Source organism: Melanaphis sacchari, unplaced genomic scaffold (genome assembly GCF_002803265.2).
Source record: "Melanaphis sacchari strain LSU unplaced genomic scaffold, SCAv2.0 Contig88_pilon_pilon, whole genome shotgun sequence".
Classification (NCBI taxonomy): Eukaryota; Metazoa; Arthropoda; class Insecta; order Hemiptera; family Aphididae; genus Melanaphis; species Melanaphis sacchari.
In genome coordinates, this window is record NW_020271625.1 from 387,303 (window position 1) to 402,654 (window position 15,352).

Sequence of the window (15,352 nt, forward strand, 5' to 3'; positions counted from 1 at the left end):
AAAAGATAAAAATTATACTGCTAAAACTCTGAACGAGAATAAAACAACATTAATATCACAACAGAGTTTCTAAAATAAGATTATTTTACATCCTTTTCTGTAAACATAATATGAAAATTATACTAGATATAATAAAGGGTCAGAACGGGTTTATTTCCCTGACCTCCTAATTAGTATCTAAAAAAAATGCATAACATACAAAATAAACTGACCAGCGCTCCAATTAAATTAAAAATTTAGTTCTAAACATTTAAAATAATGTGTTACTTGTTACTCACAATAAATTAATATAAATATAAAATAACGGATATAAATTATTTGTGTAGTTTTTCAATAGTACAGATAATAAAAAGAAATACACGCATTGGTATTTCGTATAGTACATTATAGAATAAATTCTGAATTTTGAAGTTTAAAGAATAATAATAAAGATCTGGCCAATGAAACTCAATTGAAAATCGATTTTAAATTACAATTATTTATTGTAAATGAATATTTATTCATTATAAGTATATGTATTATTAATTTGTAACTCAATTTTCGACTTATAAATTTATTTTTATGGCTTATTTATTCTTATTCTGATATTTTATTTTTTAACAATTACTTGTTTTATTATTTATCGCAATATCTCGAGCGTTATAGGCAATAATAACACAACATCAGTAATATTCAATCGACGTTAAAAAATGTCTACATGGTGTTAAAATCGACGAGGGTGAAAATCGTAATGACACTTTATGAACCACATCGAATCCATTTAAAATTCTCCGTCTAATTTAATAATAATAACACTATTAACCACAATCGTTGTGAATAAATCGCGTAACCTAATGGCATTAAAGAAAACTTCTGCGTCATTAGGTAAATATGTTTCTTGGGCTCTAGCAAAATTATATCTACTTCACCAGCATTCCGTTACGCATCTGTAAAAAGTTTCTACGGAAAGCCCCGATAAAGCCTAAGTCAACGACTCGTGCGTTGTGTGTAATAATATTATTATGATGTAAAATACGGTCATAAATAAAATGCACAGTAAGCTCTGCAAAGACGGCAATGTAACTGGTCCAACGCGAAATTATTATTAACGGTCTTGGATGTTACAAAAATATAGAAAAGGAAACAAAGAAACATAATATTACAAAATCGAAATTTTTGATTTCATGCATAAAAATATACGTTGTATATTATGAATTGCAAAGCATATTGATTTCTATATTTGTATTTAATAAAAAATATATTTAAATTCTGATTTTTGGAATTTTTAAATATACTTAATGGTTAAATTATAAAATTTTTGAGATTTTTGTACATATTTCACAATATTGTCCTATTACGGTACGAAATTCAGTTTTTTAAACGGAAACCTCTCTATCTTATTATAAATTATTTAGTGAATAATTTTTTTCAAAATTTTAATATATTAGCTAACACGTTATTCCTCAGTTTTTAAAATTTTTGTATTAAGAATAATAAAATTGTCGTTAAAAATGAGTTTACCAAAATCTAAAATATACATAATACTGGATCTAATTTTTATTATGCTTGGGCCATTTAAAAAAATAATAAATGTCGATAGATTAATATTATTCACTAAAATGTTTAAGTCAACATATTTGCTATATCTTTTAAACCTATTATCATGAATATATTATATTTTGTAAGTATTAATTATACGGATTTAAATAACTCAATAACTACTCACACAAATTTCAATTTTTATACGCTATATTGTACATAAAAATTGTTGACTGTAGAAAAAGGATTTGCATTTGAAAAAAAACTGAAGTTTATATTTCTACAGAGATACACTTTAAGGCGTTAGTCATACAAACAATTTCAAAAAATTAAAAATATTTTATTTAAGTATAATATTTAAAAACTAAAAAAATAACCTGATATTGAATAACTGCATTAAATAAGAAAAAAGAAGATATGTATGCGGCTTAACAAATCATATAGAAATATTTTATGTTAGTATTATTTATGTTATTGGAGGGTACACAACTATTATATCGTTGTGACGTCGAGTGCTATATTTATATATTATGTTTTTTCATAAAGAATGAACTCTGATTTTGAATATTTATACATTTATAATAGTATAAAAGATACAGTAGTCATTGCTCATTACTCATTAGACTTACAATTAATGGATTCATTTACTTGTCCCTATAGTGGTTAATGGGGTAAGTGTATATTTTTAAAAGCACATTTCTACATTTTTGTCTATTTTACCGGTTTTATTGAATTTGGGTTGACAATTCATATTGTTTCTTTAATTTTTCATTTTGAAAAGTATCAAAATTTTTGAAAATATTTTTTAACTTAATTGAAGGTTATTACTCATTACAACATTTTTTAAATAAGAATTATTTTCTATTTTCATTGCTATCAGTTTTCATGTTTTTGAATGACAACATACGTTAGAAATACATAAAGAAATAATAACAAGCATTTATTAATACATGACTAAATTTAATATTTTTAATTTAATGAATATTCTTTTTTCTCATGAACTTCTAGCCTTATCAATAATCATTGTCTTGAATTTTTGGATGGTGAGGAAAGAGGCTAATATGTTTCTACACATAATGAGTCAAAAAATGTAAAAAAAAATTATTTCAATTTTGAGAGTTTTTATAGTTAGAAAATATAAACAACCAAAATTGGTTCTTTCTTTGAAGAATTCCTTTTATATTATTATTTTACAGAGTAATTTTTTTGACATTCAGTTGGTTTTAATAACTATATAATTATATTAAAAACTATAAATGATAAAAATTTAAAATTTAAAAGTAATTTTTTCAATAATATTGTTTTTTTTTTTTTATATATATAACCACCTATATTTTTAATTATTATTTGAAACAAAATATTTGGATGACGACATGCAATAATTATATCGGAATTTCAATAAATAATTTTGTATCAATCATTAATTATGATGATTTTTCGAATAAAGTGAAGAATGGCTAATTAAGTTTGAGAGTAATAAATTAATAAAATGTTTCTTTAAAAAAACAACATGAAATTTATTGAGAGTGCGTGTTGTGTTTCTTGTAAAATAACAATATTATTGTACACGCGTCGCTATTATTATGCAGATATACAACCGCACGGAAATACCTGAATGACTGAATATCTATTTATTTAATAAGTAATATTATTTTGACGAGGATACATTTGATCGTGTTTTACACGTCACATGTAGAGTAAGTACTTGAATTTGTATATTATTCGTTCCAAAAATATTGTTCAGAAATTATATTATATCGTTGTCGAGCTGTCATGCCGATTTAAATCGCCATACATGATAACTCTCGTGTCTAGACAAAATTATGCTTCTGTACAATATAATATTATTTTTGATGTAACGAAATTTGTTTTGAACAATACTTGAAATAAAAATATCAACACCTTGTACGAATATAAAAAATAATTCAATACACAAAGAAGAAGTAAAAGAATTTTTAAGAAACAGTAAAAATCGAACAATGATTCTTGATAGTCATATAAAATTCATGTCCAATTATGTACCACTTAACCATATTTCAATAGATCACAATATAATTTTTCGTATTGTGTCCGAATGTGGGTGACGTGGTAAAAGCTTGTACGTGGCGATCTTTGTATTGTGATATATTCTTCCATACTATGAACTAATCTTATCAACACTGGTGCTAGAATACCTTGGTATTTAAACTCGAAATAATAAAAATATGTTACCACGAATTAAAATATATTCAATTTACAGCTCTATATAATTTGATTTATCGTGCATGGATTTCAATACACGGTTTTTTCAGATTCCCTTCCTCTCAATCATTAAAAATTTTAAGTTTTCAAAAAATTTTGTCATTTATTAAGTATGAAATTAGTGTGAACTGGTTGGCCAGTTTTGGAATTCGTTTGGCACCCGATCATGTTTAAAATTAAAAATAACACGAAGGTGTTTGTAAAAACATTTTTATTGATCCCCTCATCGATATTTATGGTTTTTAATGGGGTTTGATCTCCTTATAACATGCAACTAAAATAAATTTGAAATGAAATATATCGAATTAAAACTCATTTTATGCAACTCGATTAAAAGGACTATTATAACAATGTGGGTAGATACTAATTTGCAGTAGTGATAAGCTATCCTAAATTCGTATAAAAAACCATAAGAGTACTAATGTATTACATATTTAATCATACTTGAAATCGAAATATATAATCAGTTAGCTACTAAAAATTATATCCATAAATAAATTTACTTAAAATCATCTAATTATCTATTTTGCTTGTTATGCATATGCACATGTTTGTGCTTTTATAAATATTAAAAAAAAAATTTATTTATATATTATAATATGTACTTTGTTACTTTACTTGATGTAAGGTAATGTTTAATTTGTTATAAAATAACTCTTTTAATAGTAATTATTTTCTGAGTTATAGAACCTAGGTATTAAAATCTTTGGAAATAGTCTTTTTTTATGATTTAAAGTTATTAAAAAACTTTTTTTCGTTATCATTTATTTTTAAGTTTTTCTTCTTTTTTTAAATAATAGTATACATTTTTAATATCGAATTCTGAAAAGAAATAATTGCTGAAAATTTTTCCATAATATAAGAATCGAAATTTGAATGCAAAGTATACCTAATGTTTTTAAAGTTTTAATGAGCGTAGTGGAACATCACGAGGGAATCCTGCCTAATATCTTTTTACTACTCCGCTAGACTTTAAATACTGATAAATTATAAAATAAAATTATGCTTTTATTCAAAAAATAAAAAAAATATAGAAATATGTATTTATTTTTGATAATTTCTAATTACTTTAATATTTAGAAACGTGATAAATTTTCGAAAAAATGAATATCTTTTTTTTCAAGAATCCTTTCACAGAATATATGTCATTACTCATTATTAATATTGTTATAGCTTGGTACTAATTTTTTAACTTTACTATATGGTTTAGTTTATAATATATTTTTGATAAGACAAAATAAATTGAATCCAATAATCTAATTCAACCCAATAAAAAAACAAAAACCAACTATTTATTTATTTATTTTTTTTTACTGCCAATCTCTATGTTTTGTAAAACCATAAAACTACCGCCGACTGCCAACTGCCTATTGGATAATAATTATTAATTAATAATTAATATTAAGTATTTTATAAAAATAGATAAATTTTTCATCATATTATGTTTTATTAATCTCTTTTATATATATTTTTTTTTTATGTATGGTTTAAACCATGACTGTGGATATTAATTTTTAGTACCTACTTACTTTTAATTTAATGCAATACGTTACACATGAACAAGCAAGTTTTTAATTTTATATTTTAAACTATAAAAAAAAACTAACTTGTAACTTTTATTCTAATTCAAGCTATTATTTTCAACAAATAACTAAATAACTTTTATTCTGATTTATTAGTTTTTATGTTTGAGTAACTTAACTTTAATTTAAAAAATAATTTGCCCAACTTTACTATTCCTAAACTTAACACGAAACAAACACGACGACACAGTCCAATGGCATAGACTTACAAATATATAATAAACATAAAAATTGTCAAAAAAAATAAAAATAAATTTTTTCTGTTCTCTGTCTTTGATTGTGAGTGTAACAAAAAGTTAAAATATATTACTGGAAAGGCGCCTTTTTTAGGATAGTGTACATCGTTTTTAAAACTATATCAGGATTAAGTTTTTGGGGTATTGTATGAAATTGTGCACTATAAAATAAAAAAAATAATATATTGATGAAAGATCGATGAACTTGGATAAATAATAAATAATAATGATGTTTGTATAAAATAATAAATTTTGTATTTCGATTGTTGGTACACCACAAAAATCACGATAATCAGCACGTTGTTTCGTCGCGCTGTTGAAGTTTTTCAATCAGTTCGGCGGCGGCGATGGAAAAAAAAATTAAACAAACTTTGCGCGAACGATTTTAGATTTTTTTATTGATCACTTACCATTTTACAAGGGGTTGCAGCGTATTAAACACAACCCGTTTTATATTATGACGTGTGGGTATAATATTTATAGATGTAGCGTGTGACAGCAACTGTGTATAGAACTGTTAAAATCGCTGGATGTTTAACCGATATTTAAAGTCATTTACATCTCGTAAACAAAAAACTTGACAGCTATTCGATTCAGTTCTTTTCCAGAATTATCTCTCTCACTCTTTTTCTTTTTTCTTTTTTAGCTTGTATGTAAAACAGTTTTTGAATTTCAACGAGACAAAAACTTGTTCACATACAAATAGGGGGATACATCATTTTTATGTAGTAATATAGTAATATTACCAACAATATTATACTCAAAACTTGAGACATGCAACTTTTATTTAGTTATCTTTTTATATACACAATGCAATTTCTAAAATATTAAGACTATTTTTAAGCATTTCAATATGTAAAACTATTAAAACAAAACATTTATAATATACATTTTATATTTTTATGGATTATACTTTAAATAAACTAGAAGACTACTTTATTTGAATAATCAAAATAAAACTATAGTCAAATAGAAAATTAACTAATTAGTTAATGAGCATTCTTGTCGATTTTTATATCTTAGACTAAAAAATGTAATATAAGTTTTATCATGATTTGTTTTTTTTTTTTTTAATGCATTTAAGCAGTTGATTAAATTAAATATGAAATATAAACGAAAAATATACGTATATTAACACAATGCTTTATCATTGAATTCAAATTTAACGCATTCATTTTTGAATTTGTATGACTTGAATTAAATAAAAATTTTTGTCAACTTTAAGGGGAAAAAATATAGCTCACTACTTCAATCATTACACCCAATATAATATTCTAATATTAATTTTAAACACAGATTTGTATTCGTCACTAAATTATCTATGCTTTGACAATTTATTTTTTCTGATTTTTAATTTTTTTTACTAAAATATTTACTAACAAAAAAAGTAAAAATAGATCGTATTTATAATTCAAATTTAAATACATTGATATAAAATATGAAAAATGTACGACTGTTAAAGCATAGTGAAATTGGAAAGTGGTGACGTCTACTATAAGTTCCCGCCCAACCATCATTTTAGCAAAAATCTTAAAATCTGCATAGATATTTCATTATTATAATTTGCTAAATATAATTTATATTATTCTGTATTTTATTAAAATAAAAGGTTCTAGTTGAGTCAGAACAGCCTTATGCCCAAATAGTAGGAAGAAATATACTTTTTTCACTAATATAAGTGTCTGTTAAATAATCATGATATGATTTTAATTTATTATCATCAGGACATATTGTCATTAAATCTTTGACAAAACAATCTTTTACATCTTCTGGGTTCAAAAATAACAATCCAAAAGTATATTTTATCCAATTTCCGATAACTGAAAAATCGTTTTTATTAGCCAATCCTAAGCTTTAAACTTAACGAAACCAATATTGAGTTGATACCTAGTTAGTAGTTATTATTTTTATCGACCGTTAACGTATATATGTTAAATTGTCTATAATATTTTTATAAATATGAGAGAGGAGAAATAACACTAATGGAATTTATTAAACGTATGGGATATAATTAAAAAACAAAATTAAATAAATATTGTGTAAATTGATAACCTAACTTTTATTTTTATATTTTTTACTTAATTCAATATATAAATTGTAAATTAATAATATTATATGATTGTTATTAATAAAATTGCAGTTTAACAGAAAAAACTGTGAAAAATATTTCATTGGTAATCAAATTAGTGTACTGGCCGAAAATGGACATTTCAGAATGGCATAAAGGGAAAAGTTAATTTTGGCCGAAAACGGTGCCGTCCTAAATAATAATTAATAAATAAACGGGTTACGATATCCATGTAAAACTATTATAATTTTTAAGCTAACAATTATATTATTCAAAAATATGAAAATAGAATCATCATTTTTTTGTATCGATGACCTATAGTGAATGAAAATGCTATTGTCTTGTGGCGGTGTTATCGCACTAGTTGTAAATTGTATCTGACTAAAATTACCGCCACATAAACCCCGGAAATATGTGTACGGCTATTTACGGTAGTCGAATAATTATATTATTAGGATTGTAATATTGTTATCTAGCTATACACCGTTTTACTAATAAGAATCAATAATAATTATTTTATTATTGTTTAATTAGGTATAAAAGAATAATATAATATTATTATGTTATTGTAATTAGTTAGGTACTGAAGAAGCAATGACAATGGTTGTTATGTTAAACCGGTTTTTGGACGGATAGTGTAGTTCAGAGAGCACAAAATTATTACGAATTACACACACACTAACATTAATTTATATTCAACACATTGACATGGCCATATTTACTGCAATATAAAATGCCAAGTTTTTACTCCTTTTTAAATGAATTACTTTCCAACCCTCTCAATAGATTATGCTTTACAAACGTGTTTATGAAATAAGAAATTCCTATTATTAGGATGCAGTGCCATAGTATTTCGCGGAACAACGATTTCTTGGAAATACATAAATAATGATAGGTTCCCATGTAACATATTTTTCAACTGTGTTATTCAGTATTTATATTTTATAATCAAAATAATTAATAAACAATTCTATAAAGGTGTTTTAAAATGTAAACCGTTGATTTTATTATGATGGACAATTTTTTATACTTCAGAAAAATACATTTAATTCGAATACGTACAATATATTTTAGTTTTTCGGTATCATTGACATAAAAAATAAAATATATATTTAACAAGAAATTTTTTATAAGAAATTTGGAGTCGATGATCTCTTCCCCCATCCATTAGAACGCCACGACACTAGTTATACTTTAGAATAATTTTTCCAGTTTCAAAAATAAATAAAAATTTATTTTACCCTCGATTATTAATTAATAATTATTATAAAATCTATTTAATGACAATGAATAAGTAACATTATCTGTACTGTAAAACTAGAGTACTTATATTGTATAACTTTTTGTCTTGTTGGATATACGTTCTGTATTTAAGAAATATTAAAAATAAGTACTCGGACCTTTAATAATATGATATAGTGGAGACATTCTTTATTAAGGTATTATATAGGTATATGGGTATTCCAAAGTAGAAAATAAACATACTGCACCCCACGCAAAGTCTGCGCGTTATTAGAATAACCATCGCAAATAAACTTTGAAAAAAGTTTTAAATATTTATAAAGAATTACATTTTTAAAGTGATAAATAAAAAGGAAAGTTCATGCAGTTTTTGTTGTATATCAACAGATCATAAATAAAAATATTTTGATAAAAGACATGTTTAATCGCATACATTTTACATACCTGTGTACTTATTGTATAGTGATTATTGTAGCTGTTAAATTTCCCAAATCATACGGTTAATAACGTTATTGACTAGAAAATAACGATAATCCCCACATTCGTTGGTAAATAACGTTAATAACCGGCGAATAACGTTAATATCCGATATAAAATCATTTACTGTAACATATATACAAATATACACGTTTGAACGTGCCAGTCATTTAAAATAACAATATTTAAATAGGCATCTAACTACTTTAATTTTTTTTTATAATATGCACAATACACATATTTGAATTACTATGAATTTTGCACTAGTGAAAATAAAATCTTTAGATAATTATTATATATTTATACAACAACTTTAATATTTATTTTACTACTTATATATATATTTACTTCAATCAATTTAAGAACGAAACAAATTATTAATTATTATAATGTGTTCAATACAGCTGTACTTTGAATAGTAAGAATTCATGTTAAATGCATTCTAATCTATCATAATATATACAGTAAGACCTGTCTTATACGGACCCTTGTTAAAACGGAATCCTGTTCTGTGTGGAAATTTATTATGGTCCCAGCAGATTTCTATAATTTAACATAGGATTAAACTCTTGATAAAACGGAAAGCTTTTTTTTGGTATCGTAAATCATATTTACCTTTAAAAAACGGAAAAATATATAAAATGAACAAAAATATATTTGATACCCACATTTATTTTGTTATTAAACAGTTATTATGGTCAGCAATATTAATACGTGTCGATAGATAACTACATTTTATCTTGAATCTATATCATTAGTGCTCATTATTGTCACACCATATAGTTGTAGTTTTCCTGTCTTTCGTCTCGTCTTACTTGTTCTCAGAATTTTTTCAAAGATTTGTTTAAGTTTAAATAAAAACATGAAAGGTATAGAAGAAAGTTGTTAATTATTAAAGAAAAAACGGGACAAAAACTTTACATGAATTTTGGAACTTTTAATTTTAATCTGCTTACTTTATTTTATTATGTTATTATTTGATTAATACCTATTAAATATTATGTTCTTCAAATTTTGGAATTGAAATTTATCATTATTTTGAAATATATATCTAATTAATACCTATTATTTACTACTATTAAAAATTAAAATTTATTGTAGCCTATGATATTTATTAATTTTCAACATTTTAATTTTTATTATTGGCCGGAAAATGTTATAACCTTAAATCTTAATCTTGCAGAATATTGTAACTCTATAGTACGGAATTTCCTTTTTATTTAGTTACATGGAAACCTGGTTAAAATAAAAATTTTTATCGGTCCCATGTAATTCCGCACAAAACAGGTTTTACTGTACATAAATAATGGGGAGCAAACAAAATAAATTCGTTAATTTCACAACATTAATGCTTGGCATAATAGTTGTTTTTTATTATATATTATCGCTATGACGAATACTCGAATTTATTAGTTTAATTAGTTTTGACTCAGTCTTCCGATAAAAGCAGTACTAAATAAACACACATATTATTCTCCCCAATTAAATTGGTAAAATACTATCAGTAAAATATTAATACTATAAAATTTACAAGGATAGTGTATAATACCTAGGTACTTACTCGAAAATACGAATTAATGGAATACTGTTTCATAAACACTTATCGTCACATAATTAAAATAAACGCGACAGTTTTTACAATATTATTGAATTTATTCTTAATTTATAATTATATTTTCTTCGGCTAACAATATTTTGATGAAATATATTGTTGATACTATGGAAACGTGTTTGAGACTTTTTAGGGTAGGAGAAAACCGTAAAGTACTTACTATGATGATGTTTTTAACATAATAATTATTATATGTGACAATAAAAATATTTGAACATTAAACTAGTTACTTCGAAACAGTATTATTCATCATAATATTCATAATAGTAAAAAGGTTACGTGTTAACATAAGCAAAATATTTACGACGATATAATTTTATCTTTATCAAAATTCTTTAGTACCTATGGGTATTTTTATAATTATTACAATATTTGTTATTGTGTTAAAATTTATGTTTAATACTGTAAATCTATGATTGGAGTTCGTTTATCAGTATTATTGGAGTACAAACATGGTCGAAAATCATAACGCAAAGCCACCATACATTATATTGATATTTTGACCATTAAACGTTTTAACCGAGTATATTCTATATATTAAAACCACACATGGATATTCTATATTACAATGAACGTTTGAAAATGTTACCTATAATTTATTAGTAAATTATCACAATAACAATAGCAGTGTGTTACATTTTTTTATAAAACTATAAAATATTATTTTAAGAGCTTCGTATAATAATATATAATATTGTATTTAATTGAAAAAAAAATATGACAGAAAATGTAATTAAAGTCAACATCATAATAAATGGTAAATTTATTATTAGTTTGAAAATTTTTTTAAAAAATATTTGATAATGAATCACAACTATATAGGAATACGTGCATACAGTCCATATAGGTGACATAGTATTAAGGTGTATTGAAAAAGTAACAAAATAAAATATACTAGATGAAATGTTTTATTTTAAATTAATTAAAAAAAAAAATGTTTTAATATTAAAATAATTATAATATTATCTACGATCACTGGACAGTAATAAATTGAAGATTCTGATTATGAATAGAGACACATATTGTGATGAACTGATGATTTAAATAAAAATGGATGGTATTTATTTATTTTTTGGTTTATTTTGTGAATTTTTCGAAAATAATATCAATACTCTGTTTGTAAAAAATGGATTATAAGAATGGTAGAATGGCTATAACAAAGTACTTTGTCAATTTTGTTTGAATAATTTAAAAAGCTTTATAATATATAACGAGCATTTTAATGTGTTAGAAAAATACATTTATAAATATAAAAATTAATTATTTGAACTTTGTATTTAATCGAGTTGTAGATATAATAATATATGGATAACTTTAAGAGGGCTTGGATTTAGAGAAGAAGATAAAAATTTTAAAATTTGTGATCGTGATCAATATTAGTGTAAATACATTTGTAATCAATAATCAAACTATTTGATTAAATGTAATACTTTTTTCAATTCCTAATAAATAATAATAATTGTGTTTTTACGCAGCATATACCTACGCTTTTTCTACCTACAATTGTACACACTTCGTATTCAATACATTTCCTTATCATTTGAAATAATACAAATTACCCATAATTTTGAATTATTTTGTTACTACCTAAAATAGAACAAACTTTTTGAACTTTTTACTTTTTTCATATGACTATATAAAGTGTATTACAACCTAATTTTCCTTTATTATGTTGCACGCATTTTAATTTAATATTATTCGAAGAAAAGTTTTTTTTTGTAGGTATTTTCGACCAAATTTAAGCTCATACATTAATTAACTTTTTCCTGAAAACAAAAGATGGTGTAATTTCTTATATCGCAGACCTTTTTTTTTTACGGAACAAATGGCTCAAAAATTTTGATCTTTAATTGAAAAAATATAATTTTTATTAAAATTTATAAATTTTAAGAGGTTTAAGAAAACAACAAATAAAATGTTTAAATAATATGTAGTAAGCATTAATATGATCTAAGTTGTCGTATTATTAAATAAACTAAAAACACATACCTTTTTAAATTTTTTTGAATTATCCATAGAAATATGACAGCGGTAGCCAAGATTGTTAAATATGGCAATTTATTCTCCATTTCTAGCTTTAATGATAAAAGTTTTATAATTTCCATATTAACAGTTTGAAAATTTTTGGACGAATTAGTTGGACGTGTATTGCTGATGGCGTAATCATCGGACAGCCTTTAACTAAAATGTTGTGGAGTGTGCTATACCTATTCATGTATAGATTTCGTCATCCGCTTTGTTGGAGTTTATCATTTTTCGTACTGTAATCGTATATTACGCACTATAATAATATTATTATAGTTATAGTATATTATATTCCTACGGTAAGTAGTCGATGTGGTCAGTAAGTCTGTTCGTAGGTTTCTATAAACATAGGGTACTCGCCCTATATTATTTTCTTACAATTTTCACGGTCGTTTATTACGTCCCGCAGTGATTTGTTTTTTTCGCGTCCACGTTTTTTTAAAACGAAAAAGTTCTGTTGAGTAATAAAAAAACAGTATACAACGGATGTTGTTAGACTACGCGTAACTTTTTTTAAGTGAATACGCGCTATTTGTCACATTGCGGTTTGTGATTTTCGTCTCGCGGTAATCATCCAAACAACTGGACACTACGCAGTCGTTTGCTGTCTCTGTTAGTGCTCGTGCAACCGATGGCGTCAAAATTTATTATTGTACACGATTTAGAGTCACGCAATTTCCGAGACTGATTGTAAATAACATTAAAGAACTCATGGTAATCAATTACCATTTATTTGTATGTTATCTAATGGAGTATCTTGGTATTATTAGCTATTCAAATTTATGACAATTAACTTATCATTGAATAGATTAAGTTTTAATTTTATTTTAATGGTTTAATATTTAAATAATAAATAAATTACATCGCGAAAACAAAATAGTTAGACGTATCATGAATGTAAGCTAATTAACTTAAGAGCTAAGATGCTAATATGAAATATTAAGTTTAAAACAAGAAATGAGAGGAGATATAAGTATCAAAAAAGACGAGACAAAACTACGCGTATTAGGTAGGTACCTACTAGTTATAAAAACTATCAATATTTATAAAGATATTTATTATTAAATTATAAAATTAATTTAGTAGTTAGCACAATGATTAAGACCACAGACAATAACATATAGAGAGCTGACCTTGTATTATGATGTATGACTTATGACTTATGAGTAAAGCAAAGTGCCATATTCCTACAGTCAAATTTTTACAAAATACTATTAGTTGATAACAGGCGTTTCTATTGATCCTTAAAATTAATTAATTTTTTATAATTTTTACTTTTTTTAAAAGAAGTTTAATTCAACAGTTTATAAAAACGTCGTTTGATCAAAATAGAACAAACAATCTTCAACACTGAAATGAGTTTAAAATATTTGCATCATTATGGTGACAAGTTATATTCCACTTTGGAAACTATAATTTATAAAACCCATTATGCTGTATTAAAAAATTATCTGATGAAGAATCGACACTATGAAAAAGACAATATTATACGCTCCGTTGTATATACCGTTACGTAAAATCAGAAAAAAAATTATCAATAAATGAAACTATACTGATGCCAAAAGGCGTTACGTCTTATATAATAATTAGTTCCATATCTTCTAAAAAGTTTTCTGTCATTAGTTTTACATTTATGTGAATATATAATTAAGAGTAATAGTTTGTAATTTGAATTGTATTTTTTATTTTTATAGCTATTATTGGTTTTATCATCTTACATTTTGTAACTATTTTTAAGATTTTAAGTCTTTTTTAGCGAAAAATAAAAAAGTTCTATTTTGTATATTTATATAATTTTTATGTGCATATTTAAAAATATTTGTTGTATAAAAATTTGGGACCTAATCATCATTAAATTTCAAATTTAAACAGCTCTACTGATTATGATGGCCAGTTTTTCTAGTTTTATAACATGAAATTAAAAATCAACTATTTTAAGTTATTTTTATGTATTTTTGGTTATACATATGTACGTTATAGTCTATATTATATGTATTTTTAATAATTTACTTTTAATTTGCAGGATATGTAATATAAAAAATGAGTACCAAAAAATGATTGATGTTTATCTAAAATTATATTATGGATAATTAATAACAATCTATGTTCATTAAAAATGTATTAGTAATTTTTTATAAAAACCATATTATTTTATAAATTAATGTTGAAGTCATCCATCTTTATACCAACCAAAATGAATCTTGAATTTGTCTATAACTTCCTTAATACTAATATTTCAGAGGAAATGTTTTGAAATACAATTTATTTATATTGATTTCTTTGAAAAAAAATCCTACAAAAGAATTGAATGGGCTCTTTTCACGATTCATAACATATTTTTATAAAATTA